At 38.0% G+C, this 18,340-nt stretch overlaps 1 protein-coding gene across 1 annotated transcript in view; it reads left to right on the plus strand.

Moving 5' to 3' along the window:
• The first annotated feature begins 1,194 nt into the window (after nt 1-1,194).
• Nucleotides 1,195-18,340, plus strand: part of LOC109422214 (uncharacterized) — a 317,823-nt gene continuing 300,677 nt past the window's right edge. The window contains exon 1 of the mRNA XM_062860435.1: nt 1,195-1,808. The gene's annotated coding sequence lies outside the window, so the exon portion shown is untranslated. The remainder of the gene's footprint in view (nt 1,809-18,340) is intronic.

The raw sequence follows: 18,340 nt of genomic DNA on the forward strand, positions 1-18,340 counted from the left end.
AATCCAACCCTCTCTTCTTTTTGGCGTAACGTCTAAACTAGGATAACGTCTGAATCGCTTAGAGTTTAATGAGAACGTTGAACATATGATATTCCTCAATGAACATTTGAATTTGTGCATTCTTTGATAGACACGCAAATACTCGATGCCCAAGAAAGTTAATGAAATTTATAGTTATCGACTAGAAATCACCTTCAGCATGGTTTCAATGAATGCACTCGCGTTTTCGCTTCAGCTATTTGGGCCTTTTATAATGTGACATCTATTTTCTCTGGGCTCCAAAAACTTCTGCTGTATTCCATTTCAAATTCTAACAGATTTTTTTTTCCACATGATACTTGAATTCCACAAGGAAGCATTTAACCAAGCATTTTACAATATTATTCTGTGATGCTGCTAGAATTTTCAGAACTTCTTTGGGATACCATAAAAGAATTCCTTCGAAAACTTAAGATTTCATTATTCGGTGATTTAAAAAAAGAAGTCGTACAAAGAATTGCTATTTATATGTATGTTATTATAATTCATATTTCTGGTATCATATTTCCAAACAAAACTAATAGAGTCAATCACATAGTCCATTTTGGACAATGATCTTGTAAAATGTGACAAGTTAAGAATAGTCTCCAATAACTCCAATTCAAACGCTTATTATACCAAATCAATGTCTTTTATGGATCTATGTTTATCATTAAGACAGTGTCTCTCAGATTTTTTTTTTTCTAATTTCTATGCATAAAGTCATGAAAAATTCCTGGGGGGGGGGGTCTGGCGGATTCCCCCCTCTAGTTACACCACAAGTCCAATCCAAGTCCAATCCAAATCCAATCCAAGACCAATCCAAGTTCATTCCTAGTCCAATCCAAGTCCAATCCAAGCCAATCAAATTTTATTCCAATTCTTTTCCATTCTACTAGCATCCCTGGTTTTGGAAAATGCTCGTGTTCAAAAAGAGACAGTAGGAGAGAGAGCCTCTAACAGCATATTTCCCTGAGAGCTTCACGTCCATTCAGTTCCCACGCTGTTCGGTGAGGAAAAGTCCACCCCCTTTCACAGCTCACCATTCAGTTGTGTTGTGTTATGATGGGAAACCGTGAGCAGTGAGCTGTCCTGGGTGGCCCTGCACTGTAAACCGCGTTGGCTGGCTTGGCTGGTAGGTAGATTTGTTTGAACCGTATTCGGCCCGAGGTCGGCTTCGGGTGATGGTGAGCCTCCCCGGTTCCGTATCGTGTTCCGCAGCATTGCGAGCTCTGTCAGTTTTCATATTTTCGCGAGTGAGCGAAGGTCGTTGGAGGCCGTTCGGAGTTCTCTACGCCGTCAGCTATTTCCGTAGCCTTCCGTCCGTATAGTCAGTCTGAAGGAGAGTCGGGCGAGCAGTAGAAGAAGCAGAAAAAAGCAACATTCTGCTGTCCTATCCATCCAAGCACAGGCAGTTTGAGGGGGACGCTTCCAGTTAAAGTAGTGATTGCAAATCGCAGTGCGGGTGAGCTTCTTCGGGGTGCGAAAATTTAGTGCAAAAGTTCGCGACGGTTCAATTTATGAGTGAAAAGTGCATTCCGACGGGAAGGTGAAAGGTTTTCAGCAGTGCTGCAATTGATAAAACGCCGCAGGATCCCGAGAGCAGCAGCAAGAGCAAACATTTATGTAAGGATACAGCCCGGTGGAGGATGTGAGACGAGTTCTGTTCTGGGCAGAACATCTGCAGTGTGGTCAATTTTGCCAGAGGAGAGAAGAAAAAACAGTGCACAATTACTACAGAGCCTCAGTTCCGGCCGAATTCACTGCGTGGATGTGAATTTTTCAGCAAGGTGCGAAAATAAAGATAATTCGTTGAGGGGGTCATAAAAGTTTGCAGAGCGCTGGGATTCTGTAATGTGGGGGTGGAAATTGTGCGGATGTTGGGTTTGGATGGCGGGCAGAGTTGAGAGCGAGAGAGAGCAGAATCTGTTTGGAAACTACATCGGATTTGTTTGCAGGACACAAAGTACACAACTCTGAGATGACATATAGATTATAGATAGACGTGACATGACAGAGAGATGAACAAGGATTTATCGTGGATTTGATTATTGTAGGGTAGTGTATATATTTTTAAGAATGATTTCAGTGCAAACAACAAGTTTTGATAATTTTAATAAAATGGGCTCGAACACATCTAAACAATTTAGTAGAACTTAATTTTATACACTGCAACCTTTTCCAATTTTTTAAACGTACTTGACTTTTACAGTTATTTTCAGACAAGACTCGGATGGTAAAGGATGACCATCCCAAAAAAGGAAGATTTTCATTGCTTTTTAAGAAGCCAACGCATGTATAAAATTCATTTCTTTTTTTTTATTTTTTTTTTATTTTGGGGCTTGTTTTAATTATACATTTGTATCGAATGAAAATAGAACCTGGACCTGATCGATAGTTCTTGTTTCTGGCTTCGTTTTGGCTGTTTCTGCTTACTATAGGCTCCCAGATTTTCATTAGAATCCTTGATTCAAAACTAGAGTCCTGTCAAATTTTCAACCATCACGGTTGTGATTTCAAGCCTAACTTTACCAAACACCGTATCTAACAAAATCAACAAACGGTGAAAATCGAAGGGGAAGTTCGCTGGTCCCATAGCAACTCATACATTGAGCATTTCAGAAACGTGAAAAATCCGGGTATTTTTTTCACAAATCATTCCCAAAGGTGAGTGATACTAGTAGTCATTAACGAAATTCAGCGCTTCATGTGAAAATCTCTTTTTCGTTTACATATGTTCCATACGTTGGGCTTGATTTGATGGTGGCAAAAAAGGGTTAATATGGGAATTACTATGGAGATTTAAAAAAAGGGTTCTACTCGCTGTAGAGCATTTATATAATGATGAGGTCAAAGTCAAAATGAATTCCTAAAATCTCAATGATGAATGTTGCCGAAGACCATAACTTATTTCACAATCCTTCACTTTTTCACATTTCGTGTAAACTATTATGATGCTTTGAAAAACAGTCGAGTTTTTAACCCGTTTGTCCCAGTTCATAAAATTGCCAGCATTTCTCAACAGAACTTGACCAAATTTTGAATACAAACTTGCACAACATCCTAGTTCTGGAAATATACGGGATCAAAATTTTCTTGGACTTCTGGACGGAGTAAGGCCGGTGGGTCACTGGGGCCAAGTCGGGTAAAAATAAGGCCAAGTACGATTTGCACCACTATAACTTTCTTCTCAACGAAGTATTTCAATGGGAGATTACATATTATGTTGCCTTATGATATTTGAAGTTGCTACAGGTTCGATTTTGATATTCTTCGATAGGTCTTCTTTGAGTTTTTGGGAGATTGAACCTTCCTAAACCATCCAAGTCCACATTTACGTTTGTTGTATTCAAATGATATTAAACACGAGATATCATTTTATTATTGACCCCATAGGTCATCGGAGACATCTTCACATATTTTGCCTTTGTACTACTGGTTATATTTCCTGAATCTCTCGATGGATTGTCCGAATCCATCCTTACAAAATAAGATTTTCAATTTTTTTATCGCTCTTACTTGTACTAATACTTTAAATTCTTTAAAATATTTGTTATGTCAACGTTCTGCAGACAATTTGGGCGATCTGATTGAAGTCATGCCTTGACTTCAGAGAACCATTGACTACAATGAGATTTATTTGTACGCGGAAACAGCGGTTAGCTCCAGAAACCAATACTATACTCCTGTTCGGCAAAATCCTTGACTTAATTCCTGAGTACCCGAGATGACATGGCTGAAGCCAGGTCTTGAGTTCATGGAGCTGTTGATAAACCGAAATCACATATATTACGTATGTGGAACCTCTGTGCACTACATAAACTCATTTTCTATCATGTGTAAATGAGCAGGCCTATTACAACTATTTCTAGGAAAATTTGATTACCTAAGCGAAGTCATGCGTTGACGTCAAAGATCTGAAGATGGACTACAATTAGAGCTATTTGCACCCGGAAAACAACGGTTAGTTCCAGATACCAATACTTCGCCGAACAGGAGTAAACACCCAAGTTTTGGTTCGGTGCGAGTTTGTATTCAAAATTTGGTCAAATTCTGTTGAGAAATGGATTGTTGGCGATTTTTTGAACTTTTATTTTGCAGCTGGGGACAAACGATTTAAATGTTTACTTCATGCTCAAAATTTTCATTTGCACCAGGGTCTTTTGAACATTATGTCTTACTGAGTTCCAAAAATTCACTCTTTATCACATTCGCTACCACATGAGCTTGTCTTAGAAACACCCTCATCAAAACCTAGAAAAAATCATAAGGCCATCTCCCTAGCATTTTGATGAGAGCAACTTTCTTATTTTTTAGGTTCACTTTTCTATACAACGTAAGGACTTCATCATAGTTTCTTAGCGTTTATGAACACATTTTTGCAGCGCATCCTTTTCTTCAGATGGCTAAGCCTGGCATATTATCAAAACGAATGCAGTAAGGGCCTGTCCTACGGTCCATACTAAATTCGTAAATTTTGTATGTGCAAAAGTCTACGAGGGGGATGGGGGGGTGGAGGTCTGAGATTTCCAAAATTGAGTTTACGTAGTTTATGGACAGCGCCTAAGCAGTTGTTAAGATAATTGTTTGTTTTACGTTTGTTGCAAGTAGTGATGCTGGAAACTATGGAACTATTTTTTTTGCATTTTGAAGCCCTTGAATGATATTAGGCCTGACACATAGCATGGTATACATGACTCGAGCAAAGTACAATAACTGAGCAGTAACAAACTGATAACTAGTGTTCGCTCCAGAACCAATTTTACAATTTTGTGTTATCAACTTGGTAGTTTATGTTACCATTACCTGTCAAACTGGGGGTATCATCGCCGACAACAACAAAAACAACGGAAGTTAGTTATCAATGTCCGTTGCAAATATCTTTCTGATAACAAAATAAGTTTTCAATTGGGTAAAATTAATAGTTTTACAGAAGTTGTTGTCAGGGTGCCTTTGATGAAAACATAATGAGATATTTTATTGGTATCACGGGTATATTTGGTTGTTATCATGTTTGTTATGTTGCCTGCTTATTCAGCCACAATAAGAACAAATTTAGTTAATTATTTTTGATATCAGATAACACAGTATGTTATCCGGTTGTTATGAAACTTTGCTCGGGGAGGTTGCCGATGTGTGATTTTACTCGTACCGCGCGACTCTTCAGTTGGTCACTAGTATGATTGTTTTGCTTGTGCATTTGTTTTGTATTGCCTCTGAACAATGTCCGGGAAATTGGAAAGTTGGTATAAAGACGAGCCAAGCAACACACAAGTCATATAAGAGCTAAGACATCGCAGATTTTGGTTGTATAGTTGTAAATTTGACGTTATTCTAGCGTTATGTTAGAATAACTTAATATTAACTTCTTTACAACCAAAACTTGCGCTGCCATAACTCTTATATGCCATGTGTGTTATTTGGGGCAGTGTTGGTAGTTGGTAGAGATGTAATTGTCTGTGTGCTTTGTGCATATCAGTATATCGCGATGTATTTATTCTAACGCAAAGCGGTATTTCAGCTCTTTTTCATAATTAAACTATTAATAGCAGTTTTAGTTTCTTGACCATGTTTAATAATGTGAAATCAGCAAAACAGTCCAAAGGATGTCCGATGGCAGCACCCTTACTTTTGTAAGAAATTCTGTCTCATGGCGACAGTAAAAACAGTCCACAGCGCGTCCGGATGACCGCACTCTTACCATAGACTTAATAGTTGCTCTTACTTTTGATAGAAATTCTGTCTAATGTCGATAGTAAAAACAGTTCACAGCGTGTCCAGATGACCACTCCGCTCCCTTACTTTTGTAAGAATTCTGTCTCATGGCGACAGTAAAAACAGTCCACAGCGCGACGGGATGACCGCACTCTTACTTTTGATAGAAATTCTGTCTCATTGCGACAGTAACAACAGTCCTCAGCGCGCCCGGATGACCGAACCCTTACTTTTATAAGAAATTCTTCTCATGGCGACAGTAAAAACAGTCCACAGCGCGTCCGGATGACCGCATTCTAACTTTTGATAGAAATTCTGTCTCATGGCGACAGTAACAACAGTCCACAGCGTGTCCGAATGACCGCACCCTTACTTTTGTAAGAGATTCTGTATCTGGTCTCAATTAATCTATCATACACACTCAATCCTTAATTGCCTGTTCAGCACTTTTTTGACGAAAATAGAACAGCAGAACTATTTCGGTAGCTTCGGTAATTGATTTTACTGAAGCTCAGTACACCAACTGTCAAAACCTGGTGCAAAAGGTAAACAATGCAGTATAGCTGTATACAGTTGTTCTATTTTCGTGAAAAATTTACCGAACAAGGTATTCCAAATTAAGTGTGTATGGTCCGACGTTAGAACTTTTAACTTTTTGTTTGTGGTATAATTGTTGATCCATCAGAATCTGACCGAAGAGGTGATGAGGCATTTTTGACGATTCAGGAAATAGATGAAGTGATATTTGTAGAAGATGCTGCAATTAAAGAATATTACATGCAAAAGATACGCCCAAGGGAACAATTATTGTGAAAGTCGGATTACATATTTTGGTATTGTATACAGTCATGGTAAAAACATACCAAAAATAGCTAAATTTAATATTTTTATGCAATTCAGTATCATAATTTACATTTTATATAACTCATTTTGGTATCATAATAGTCAATTTTTCCGAACTGGCTCATTATGCAACTGAAATGAGTTGCATAATGAGAAATAGTTGTATAATGTTCATAATGCAACTCATTTGAGTTGCATTATGAACATTATGCAACTCAAATGGGTTGCATTATGAAAAAAATCATTGCATAAAATTTTGTATGGAACTTGTTGCAAAACTCGATTTTTTCAGCACTCTTCGTATTTATCCAACTCGGCAAGCCTCGTTGGATAAATGTACGACTCGTGTTGAAAAAATCAACTTTTTGCAACTCGTTTCATAAATAACTAGTTTAGTACTTAACTTTGCAAGTTTATGATCCGTATTGCTGATTAAAACGCGGAGGCTGCTCATAACTTCCAACATGATCAAAAAAAATCTCGAACTTTGTGCTGTTACTATATTCATTCCTGAGAAGAGGGAAGATGTGTGGTACTGAATCTGCATTGTTATTCGACTAGCCTTCCAATGCACGCTAGTAGCACATGGTCTACCAAATGCACATCAAGCAATCTAGTAGCCGTGCAAACTGTCGTCGCGTCCCTACTTCACGAACGTCAAAAGTGTAAACTCAAGTTACTTCCTGGGGACACCCGCTTGTCCTCAATAATTCTAAGCTCTACAGATGGTTCACGTTAATTGTGTTTTTCCTGGGTTTCATCTTGTTATTACTTTCTTTTCATTTTTTATTTCTTTTTTATTTAATTGTTACAATGTCAACTGGTTAAAACACCCCAATGACAAATCTTAATAAACTACAAACAAAAAGAACAATCATTTTACATTAAACAGATAGTGCACGCAAAAAATTGTCTCGTATCTTAGCTCTACTTAAATGGAAATCAAAACTAACAAATACCCGACACATACTCCTAACAGGTTCGTTCATCCCATAGTTTGTCGAAGATCTAATAATGCGCAGAAAATCACTAGAACGAAGAGCGCGCCTTCTGATGTCCACGTTCAGTTGATTCAGCAGCTCCGGACAATCAATGTTCGATGTAAGTAGATCACTTACAAAACAGGCCTTCGCAACATCTCGGCGAACACTCAAAAGGTCAAGATGGATGAGCTTGCAGCGATACACGTAACTCGGAAGATTGACGGGGTCATTCCACTGGAGATTACGTAGAGCATATCGAATAAATTTTCGTTGGACACTTTCTATTCTCCGTGTTCCGTTCTGGTAGAACGGGGCCCAAACTACAGCTGAGTACTCCAACGTCGAACGTACTAAGGCGCAGTAGAATGCTTTCAGACAGTAGATATCTCGAAAATTTTTGCCAAATCGAAAAATGAATCCCAATTGCGATGATGCCTTCGATATTATATACGATACGTGTTCCTTGTATGTCAATTTAGAATCTAGGATAACTCCTAGATCCTTAACTGAGTTTTCTCGCTGAACTGAGGCGCCGGCCAAGACATAATCGTGAATATATATTGATCGTTTCCGACCGAAGGAGATGACAGAGCATTTCGAAGGGTTTAGAATCATTCGGTTGCGGTCACACCACGCTGCAAATACTTCCAATTGCTGTTGCAGATGTTCAGCATCTTTAGGCTTAGTGATAACGTAAAACAGTTTGAGGTCGTCTGCGAAAGACTTTTTCTCGCATTTTAAAATGAAGTTCAAGTCGTTCATGTATAGCAAGAAGAGAAATGGCCCAAGGTGACTACCTTGCGGTACTCCGGAGGTTACACGAAACAATGACGAACGGTGGTCTCCAATCCTCACTTGCATAGACCGTCCGGTTAGGTAAGAGCGTAGCCAAACAAGAAGATTACCGCAAATTCCCAATCGGTCAAGCTTTGCTAAAGCAATTTTGTGGTCCATTTTGTCGAAGGCCGCAGACAGATCCGTGTAAATGGCATCAACCTGGAGGCCCTTTTCCATATGACGGGTTATGAATGAAGTGTATGAAACGAGCCTTGAAGTGTTGCGCAAAGAGGTTACATTTCACAGCAGCAGTCTCCACAGAAGAATCCCCATGGTGTAGTATAGACAGCCTTGTTGCGATACTATTTCGAAGATGGTCATATCAAAGTGGGAACAAGTATGGGATCTTATAGGGATCAAAATGGAAATGAAATTGAGACAATGACCGTCTAGAGAAGCGTATGATCACTTCTTTCATATCTCATATGCGAGAAACACCAGCACCAGTGTACGATGATCTAAACTCGTTCATTGTGTATGGTTTGGCCGTCCAAAATCTCTCCGATCTTATGATCGCAGCTGGATTGAAAGTACACTTAAACAATCCATGCTTACTACAGAAGATGGTAAACAAACTACCTACCCATTTAAAGCTGCAATGGGCCACACGCAAACAAGGATGCAACGACTTGACTATTGCGACTTTTGGCGAGTTTATGTCTGAGTTAGTAACAACTGCGAGCCAAGTTACATCCACTATCACTGTGGATCGAATCAATCATCAAGATCACCATAGAGATGAAAGCAGCGAAGAGGTGAAATCAAATCGATCATCTCCGTAGGGGGAAACGTAGGAGTTGAACCATTGGGCTTCATGCACGTGAGCAAACGTTGGGAATTCATTAACGATCTAAAGATGTGTCCGTGCTGCTTGAACCGTAACTTACCGTGGCCGTGTAAAACGGTTAAAAGCTGTGGCATCCACGGGTGCCAAATGAAGCACCATCCGATTCTTCATTCTGCTAAAGATACCCCATCCACAAGTGGACGCACTGTCAATGTCGGTGTCAATGAAGATACTTTGCTGAAGTATATTCCAGTTATTTTGAATGGAAAGCACGAAGAGTACTGAAACGAAGGATCATCAAGTGCCCTGTTGGAAAGTACGCTTGCAGAAGAGCTTGGGATCAATGGAGATTCCGACCAACTGAGCCTCAAATGGATTGATGCTTCGGTGAAAACGACTTTGACCAAAGTGGCAACTGTAGGAATTTCGGGAGTAGGCAGTACGAACCAATTTAAATAAAGGGATGTGCAATCCGTTGGCTAACTCGATCTGCCTGTACAGACAGTGGAGAAATCTTTTTGGAAAGATGATCATCTGAATGAGTTGTGTCATCCTCCATATTGGAAAGAAAAGCCAGGATAGGATTGTCCAATACACATCTGGTAGCACTAGCAGTAGTCCGGATAGGAGTGTCTAATGAGCTCATTGCATTTAAATGCGCGTTAGGGGCTGTTCATAAACCACTTGGTCATTTTTTGGAAGATTCCGAACACCCCCCCTCCCCGCGTGGTCGTTCGTTCATATAAAAAAAAATAAATTTGTATGGACCGTAGTCTTTTACCGACACCCCCCCCCCCCAAAATGGCCACGCGGTTTATTAATGGCCCCTTAGGGTTCATTTCATTAACATGATTTTGTTACGGGGGAGAATATTATAGGTATGGAATATTATAGGGATCAAAATGGAAATGAATTTCAGACAATTGCGAAGGAAGAGATCAAAAGTATACCGTGTAGAGAAGCGTAGTTCAGTTCGCGAGTGAATAAGTTCAGTTATTAATTCAATAAGCAAGTAAGTACGTGCTAGTAGAATGCCTTGAGAAGTGCACGAAATTGACTAGAGTAAACACAATTAGATCCAGGACTACCGATGCCAAGTGATGATTGCCGAACAGACAGTAAGGGAATAGGGAAGATCGCACTGAATAATTGTAAGAAACACAGTCTGAATTCTCATTGGAATTCAATTAATAAATTAATGAATTTAAGCTTTAGCTTATCCACGAAATTATGACTTTCAATCTGCTGAAAAAAGTCAGTCTCCGATCCTACACAGAAAAAAAATATGTAATTAAAATTCAGCGAGAAATCATACACATCAAGGGAATGCAAGAGTACACTTTTACATGAGATATAATGTAAAATTACATTACCATCGTGTAAATTTCCGCCAACCATTGCGTAAACCATCATGGACACCAACCGGTTACGCGACTATTAGCGGAAATTTACAGAAACGTAACGTAATTTTACATGATATCTCATGTAAATATGCACTAACTCTAGCATTCCCTTGATGTGCATGATTTTTCGCTGAATTTTACATATTTTTTTTTCTGTGTACACCTTACCCTTCGGCAACAAGCCTTAAAAAAGGTACCATCAATCTTGTTTTTAGTTGAAACGGTCATTTATAATGCATAACGTTGCAAATATTCGATTGTATTGAAGGGTCTGTTTGAAAAACAATTTCATTCAAAATAAAGGGGAACATATTGCTTCAAAATTGTCTCAAAGACATCCAACCGATTTTAACCATATTTTGAATTAAAAAAATCAATATTCCAAAGTGTCCAAAGTAGCCACGCACGACGGTATATAACTTATATTTAATTATCAAAAATCGTTGCGTTTTCCTAGTCACTACAGGACTGCATTACGTTTCATATTCCAATCAGCGCCAATCAGGTACGCAGCAAGACGTTTCCATTTCATTTCAATCACCTCTCTTTAACAACAGGGCATCGCATCACCGGGGTGCCGAAATTTCTAATCGACCTTATCCTGCCAGAATAAACGTGCTTGAATGGACTAGCGCCTTTTCTCAATCGATGAATTGGAAAGCATGCTGAAGGCGAATTAACGGTAAGAGCAAACGAGTGGGGGAAAATGAAATGGAACGCACCAATTAAGGTACAAGTTTAGCTGGCACATTTATTAAATTTCTAGCTAAAGTTATATTATTCAAATTTCTCCAACATGTGTGGAAACTTTTTAAGTGTATCCGCATGTCAAAACATATTGTTTTCGAATTACAAACTACAAACTACATACAAACAACTAAATTGAACAACCTTGCGTCTCCATGACATGGAAAGTGGAGAAAGCGATTACCGTTTATTTTTAAAGAGTTACTCTCTTTCTCCACTAATCGATATCTAATATTCAATCAATTAACACGGCTGAAATGAACAGGCATACACCGTCTGACAATCGAGTTGAATAGAGTTGATAACGAAGTCTCGGTCGCCATGTATGTATACTACACCGTAGTGTACAAGGCGACCGTGACTTTACTCGAACCTGCAGTCATTTGATTGCAATCAAACAGAATCATTTGACTATTCATATATCGTGTAACAGACATACGATGGTAATCAAGGCTCAAGAAAGAAAGGAACTTTTCTAAATATTACAAATAGTTCCTGCATTGACCGAGAAAAGTTCCGTTCCCCTTAGAATGGAACTTCTATATTCAATCTTAAAATTTCTATCCCCAATTGAGCCTTACGAAATCAATGGACGACACACAAACTCATAGTACATTTGTAAAAAGATGTATAATTTCCGCCTCTATTTAACTATTTCACACTTTCGTTTCGTTTTGTACCATTCTCCCCCATTGTATCTGAAACCTCTATTCCATCAGCCGGTATAATATTTTTTTCTCACAGTGGGGCTCCCCAACCAAATCGTCCATTTAGCCCAAGCTGTTTCGTTTCTGTCCAGTCATCAATCGTCCTGATTTCCCATCAGCGCAGCTAGCCTTGTGCGGAGAGTGTTTAGCCGGAGCACTACAGAGTGATAGATATTCAACTATGTATAGGTGTAGGTGTGTATATGCAGACAGTATTTCTAGATATGGAAAGCAAGCAACAGCCATTGTTTGTTGGAGATTTCTTCTTCGTTGTTTTGGCGTAGTGTCCCTACTGAGACAATGCATATTTCTCAGCTTGATGTTTCATAAGAATTATGCAAAAATAGGTTATTCGGAACTTTCTTTTTGAATTGATCTTATTCGCGTTTGTTTATCGGGTGGCAAACAAGAAGATACTCTATACTTCAGTTAACTTCTTTTACGAAAATATCCAGGACCAACCGAGAAATCACCCCCAGTAAGGATTTGTTTATCAGCAGCGCGTTTACCGCCTTGTCTATATGAGCCACTATTGTTTAAGTGTGATTGAGCAAAAAAAAAATCATTCGATCTGATTCGGCAGGGTTTTCCGTGATATTAGAGATGTTTGATGTACAACAATGTGCCCCAACCGCAGGCTGCTTTAAGTTTCAAATTTCACAGTTTCACAGAGCGTTTTAGGTACCACACGCTCTTCAAATTTTCACATATTTACTATCGTACACGGTTTACCTCCCAGGAGGACGATCAGACCCGTGACTTTAACCACTCTACAGAATAATGGGGCCCATTGCATGGAAGGAATTACCGTCATCGTTTCATATGGGGTGTGAGTATTCCCTTATCTGAGTCACTCATCTACCATACTGAGCAGAGCTCGTCGTGGCTTTTCTCATAGCGAGAAAATTCGATAGCAAACACGTGACGGTTCTCTCTGAGTTTTTAGTTGCGATAATGGACGAGGAAGGAAACTTGACAATAGAATTAAAAAAGAACCTGATTCAATTTAATGGATTTGTTTGAAAAAAAAAAAAAAATCCTTAGCAATGACCATTTTGGCCATTTGTTAAAACATAGACTTCTGGCGTTGGAACAAAATCATACCAGAATTCGTACCCATTCAAATTTGGTAAACGCTAGTGGTATAGCGCAAAATTTCAGTCGATCAGCTGTCTGATTTTCATATTTTTTTTGCTGTGTATTTAGAATAAAGTGCGTAAACAGGATTCATTTAGTGAAAGTCAAAATTACAAAACATTTAACCTGTGATAAGTTTTTGTTATAGCTTTACTGTCGAGATTATGATCGACTCTTCTTTCTTCTTTTCTTGGCGTAACGTCCTCACTGGGACAAAGCCTGTTTCTCAGCTTAGTGTTCTATGAGCACTTCCACAGTTATTAATTGAGTGCTTCCTCTGCCAATGACCATTTTGCATGCGTATATCGTGTGGCAGGCACGAAGATACTCTATGCCCAAGGAAGTCAAGGAAATTTCCTTTACGAAAAGATCCTGGACCGACCGGGAATCGAACCCGTCACTCTCAGCATGGTCATGCTGAATACCTGTGCGTTTACCGCCTCGGCTATATGGGCCCTGATCAACTCTGTGATAGGCAAATTACAAGTTACAAAATTGGTACATGTCATCGAAGACAGTTTTATTGAAGAAATTAATGGTTTTGACCACCTAGTCAAAAATAAATTTGTTTGCATAATTTTCGATATTTTTACCGTTTTGAAGAATTTTTCTATGAAACTACTGCATATTAGCGTGGGTCATCGGAACCGTTTTCTCAGATCAAAGTTTTTTTGGATCCATTTCGGGTCCTGAGTATCTGTGCAAAATTTGAGCACGATCGGTTGCGTCTACACTTTGCGCATTGCAATTGAAATTTGTATGGGATTTTGTATGGGAAACATACTTATTCGCATTTTTGTCATAAGTTGAAAAAGTTTGTCTGTAACTTTTTAACCGATACTGTAAAATGATAGCCTAGGATGTTCTGAAAAACTTTATTAAAGACCGCAAAGCGATCCGATGCTTGTGAAAATAGTTATAATCAACGAACCGCATGCATGTGCTTATGTTTTAACATGTTATGGAATAACAATAGCAACAAAATCATGCTGTTTCGGCAAGTAATGCCAACGCTATAACTTTTTTCATAAACATCAGATCACTTCGCGGTCTTCGACAAAGTTTTTCAGGACACCCTAGGCTATGTTTTCACTTTATCGGTAACATGGTTTTAGTAAAACTCGAGCTTGTCATGGGAAAAATGCAAAAAAGGTGTGTTTTCCCATGTAAAACTCCATACAAACTTCAAACGCGATGCGCAAAACGTAGACATAACCGATCGTATCCAAATTTTGCACACTTATTTGGGACTTGAAATGGGATTAAAAAAAACTTTGATCTGATGGGATACCATTGAATTTTTCATTTTTCCATATAAACGATGACCCACTGTACTGCATATTTAGTTAGGTACGTTTAATCCTATTTGCACTATTTTTTGTTAATGTTTGATATTATTGAGTAACTTGTTGTGACTGCAGGGATGCCAGATGTTTTTTTTTTGAAAAATCTGTATCACTATTTCCAAAAATCTGTATCCTATACAAAAATAAAATGACCTCTCTTGCTCAAAAATCTGCATTTCTTATAATACGAAATCTGTACGGATGCTCAAAAATCTGTATAATACAAATAATCAAAAATCTGTATAATCAAATAATACAAAATCTATATAATACATACATATACAGATAAATCTGTATATATGGCATCTTTGCTTGTGAGAAAAAAAAATCATCCCATTTGACCCGAAGTTTTGTAAACAGTAAATTTGCATTTTATTTCATGCTAATAGTCCTTGTAGATTCATATAAACAAGATATCAGTATCTCCATGATATATGGTGCGTTAGCGTAGTTACGGTATACTTCGTAGATTGGATACTAACAACATTCATGTACCTTTTGCTAATCTTGCTCGGATTGCTTTTCGGAACAAAGCCGGGGAGCTAACTTTGCACCAATCTTATGCAAGAATACCAAAAGCACAGATGTCATTATTCCCGGCCACGCCCATCTTTACCGTAACTTGGGATAGAGGAAGGAAATGTTGATGTAGCACTTATATAAGAGGCCTCCGACTCAGTGACACTCCCTTAAGTACTACGGAGTGGGTGGTTGGGAGATGTATTATGTAGGTCAAGGATTCGCTTGAAAAGCCGGCGATGGACTTACGGCATTGATTAGTTGGTTAAAATTTATTCTTTTGAAAGCCGGCAATCAAAAGAGTTTTTTTCTATTTATTGTTTAAATAATTATGTTTCTGCTCAGTAAGAGGCCCAAGCAGAACCGATCCCTCCAGGGTCATCGGAACATTACAATAAATATTTGAAACACGTAAAAAAAAAATCGCGATCCGAGAAAAAAAAACTCAATTTACATAAAAAACAAACGAAAACACCGAAAAAACAACTCAATTTATTTAACCTTTGAGCGATGGCGCTGTTATATTTTGTAGAACACATTGAAATAATCTCGCTTTTCGTGTTCAGCATTAGCGTGGTGCTGACGGTGGTGGGCAACCGCGCGAGTTACGGAAGGTTTTAAAAAAATACGTAAAACGAGTTGAATAAAATAAAATCAAAAGATTATAAATAAGTATGTTTCGGTTCAGTGGGAGGCACAAGCCAAATTAATTAAAACGCAAGGAGAAAAAAAAATTGGTGATTCGAAAAATAACAAAATAAAAAAAATCAATTTTTCTAAAAAATTAGAGGGGCGTGTACAAGACACAACCGCATGACGTAAACTACGTAAAGCAGTTTGTTATTGGTTGAATCAATAGTTTGAATCAATAAAAATAATCATATCATAAGAAACAAGATAAATTCTACAAGTTTGAGAATTCCGGTATTGGAAATAATTACAAAATAGTGTTTGAACTTGTACCGACTTTTCGAACTCTCTAAGCAGAATACCCTCTTCAAATGAGTGTAATATGTTTTGTACCTTTTAATTCCGCCCTATTTTGCTTATCCATTGACAGATACGCGTATCAACTACCACTTGTAATCTTCCTCAGTGTCAGTTATCCACAGTTTGAAGCCTAAGCGAAGCCGGCGGAAATCCCTTATACACTGCGTTAATGGTAGCGCAAGAAGAAAGCGCACTCGCTAGATTCAGAGACACGACCAGATAAAAAGACACGGTTTAATTTCCGCACAATGCTGTTGCATTTTGTTTAGTATACTATAGTAGGTTTCAAAATTCGGCAGTTTTGACACTTACAGGGGATGGCCAAAATGTTTGGGATAGGCAACTTTTTTTTCTCTCACAAAAAAGTTCAGCATGCTATATCTTTTCATAGAGCGCATCAAAAAATCTCAAATTTTGACTGTTTGTCAACCTATTATATGTGCATCATTGGTACAAATTTGGGCTTGATTGATTAATATTTCGCGAAGTTAGAACCGTTCGGGTAAAATATCTTTTTTTTGACAACGCATTTTTGAGCTGTCATATCTCGGAAACCAGTAAACCGAATTGAATGAAATTTTGAACGTACACTAACAATATGTAAATGCTTCACAAACTATTAAGGACAAGGTATTTGGAGTACACAGCTCAAAATTTCTAGAGCACCGTTTTTTAGAACCGTTGAACGGATTTGGATGAAAATGCATCACGTTAATTGTTCAGTGGTTGTCAACAGCGTGATGCATTTTAATCCAAATCCGTTCAACGGTTCTAAAAAACGGTGCTCTAGAAATTTTGAGCTATGTACTCCAAATACCTTGTCCTTAAAACATAGATACTTTTTAAACGTTGAAAAAAGTTATCATGGATTGACACTTTTTGGACTTTTCTTGAAAAAATGTATTTTTTTTACATTAATGTGAAAAAAATTTAGTGTTGATATCCAAAGATTTTCCACTTCTGTTTTCAAATTATCTCTAATCAGATATATTAGAGCCTATTTAGATTGAAGGAAGAACACATTTAATAATTTTTGTGTGGTATTGTAAATTTTACTTATTTTCCTCTATATGGGTAAAAATTTTAACCCGATATAACTTAATTCGCCGTGAGAAAATATTACATTTTATAACGTCGTATTGAGTATCAATATATTGTTGATAAACGTTAAAAAATTCATTCAATTTGGTTCACTGGTTTCCGAGTTATGACAGCTCAAAAATGAGTTGTCTAAAAAATAGTGTTCTACGCGAACGGTTCTAACTTCGCGAAAAATTAATAAATCAAGCCCAAATTTGTACCAATGATGCACACATAATAGATTGACAAACAGTCAAAATTTGAGATTTTTTGATGCACTCTATGAAAAGTTACAGCATGTTGAATTTTTTTGTGGGAGAAAAAAAGTTGCCTATCCCAAACATTTTGGCCATCCCCTGTATGTGACCAGCGTCACTTTATCGGAAAATCTGCCATTTCATCTTTCAGAAAATTGATAAAGCCCTTGAAAAGGCTGTTCGAACCAGAATTTAGTCAAGTTATTGCACGTGAGTTCAACAAATTTCATTGTTTTGGCAGCAAAAGTCAGAACAGCGACGAGGCTTTGTCTTAGGACGTCCATAAGAAGAAGAAGTAGAAGAATTGGTTTTATCGATAGAAGAAGAATTAGTTTGGTGAGAGAGGGGTAAGAATCAGTAATGCCATACAGCTTACTTTGCAATCAAACAGATCAATCAAAAATCCAAATCATTAGGCTTTTGCTAATTTGATGACTGGAATTGCCTATACATTATTATTTATCAAAGAATTTCTTTTAATCGTAGTAGCTTTCTTCCAGATTTTTCGGCAAAAATGGGCACAGAGAGTTTTGATTTTTATCGATTTTTAACCCTCGAGTAATCGCGCTGTTGTATTTGGTACAACACATTGAAAAAATCTCGCTTTTTGTACTCAGCATTGGCGTGGTGCTGACGCAAGTAATCTACCACGCGAGTTACGGAAGGTTAAAGATATAATACCTATTGAAATTTGGTTGAGAAATAATCTTCTTTTTTTTTTATCTAGTTCATTTATTTGGGGCTCAATCGCGTATAACGCTTTACGGAGCCGAGGATCTTTCTTTGTACTTAATAGTATACATTATACAGAGTAATAACTTTTTAATGATATCTGTTAGTAATGGGTGGAAGCCAGGGTACTCGTGGCAGCTCGAGGTTAGAAGGTCACATTTTGAGGGATGGACAGGGTAAGGATTGGGCCAAAGGTTTCACTGCTGCTCATCCGGGGGTGAATCGCATCTTGCTAGCGT

The sequence above is a fragment of the Aedes albopictus genome, chromosome 3 (assembly GCF_035046485.1).
Source record: "Aedes albopictus strain Foshan chromosome 3, AalbF5, whole genome shotgun sequence".
In the NCBI taxonomy this organism is placed as follows: domain Eukaryota; kingdom Metazoa; phylum Arthropoda; class Insecta; order Diptera; family Culicidae; genus Aedes; species Aedes albopictus.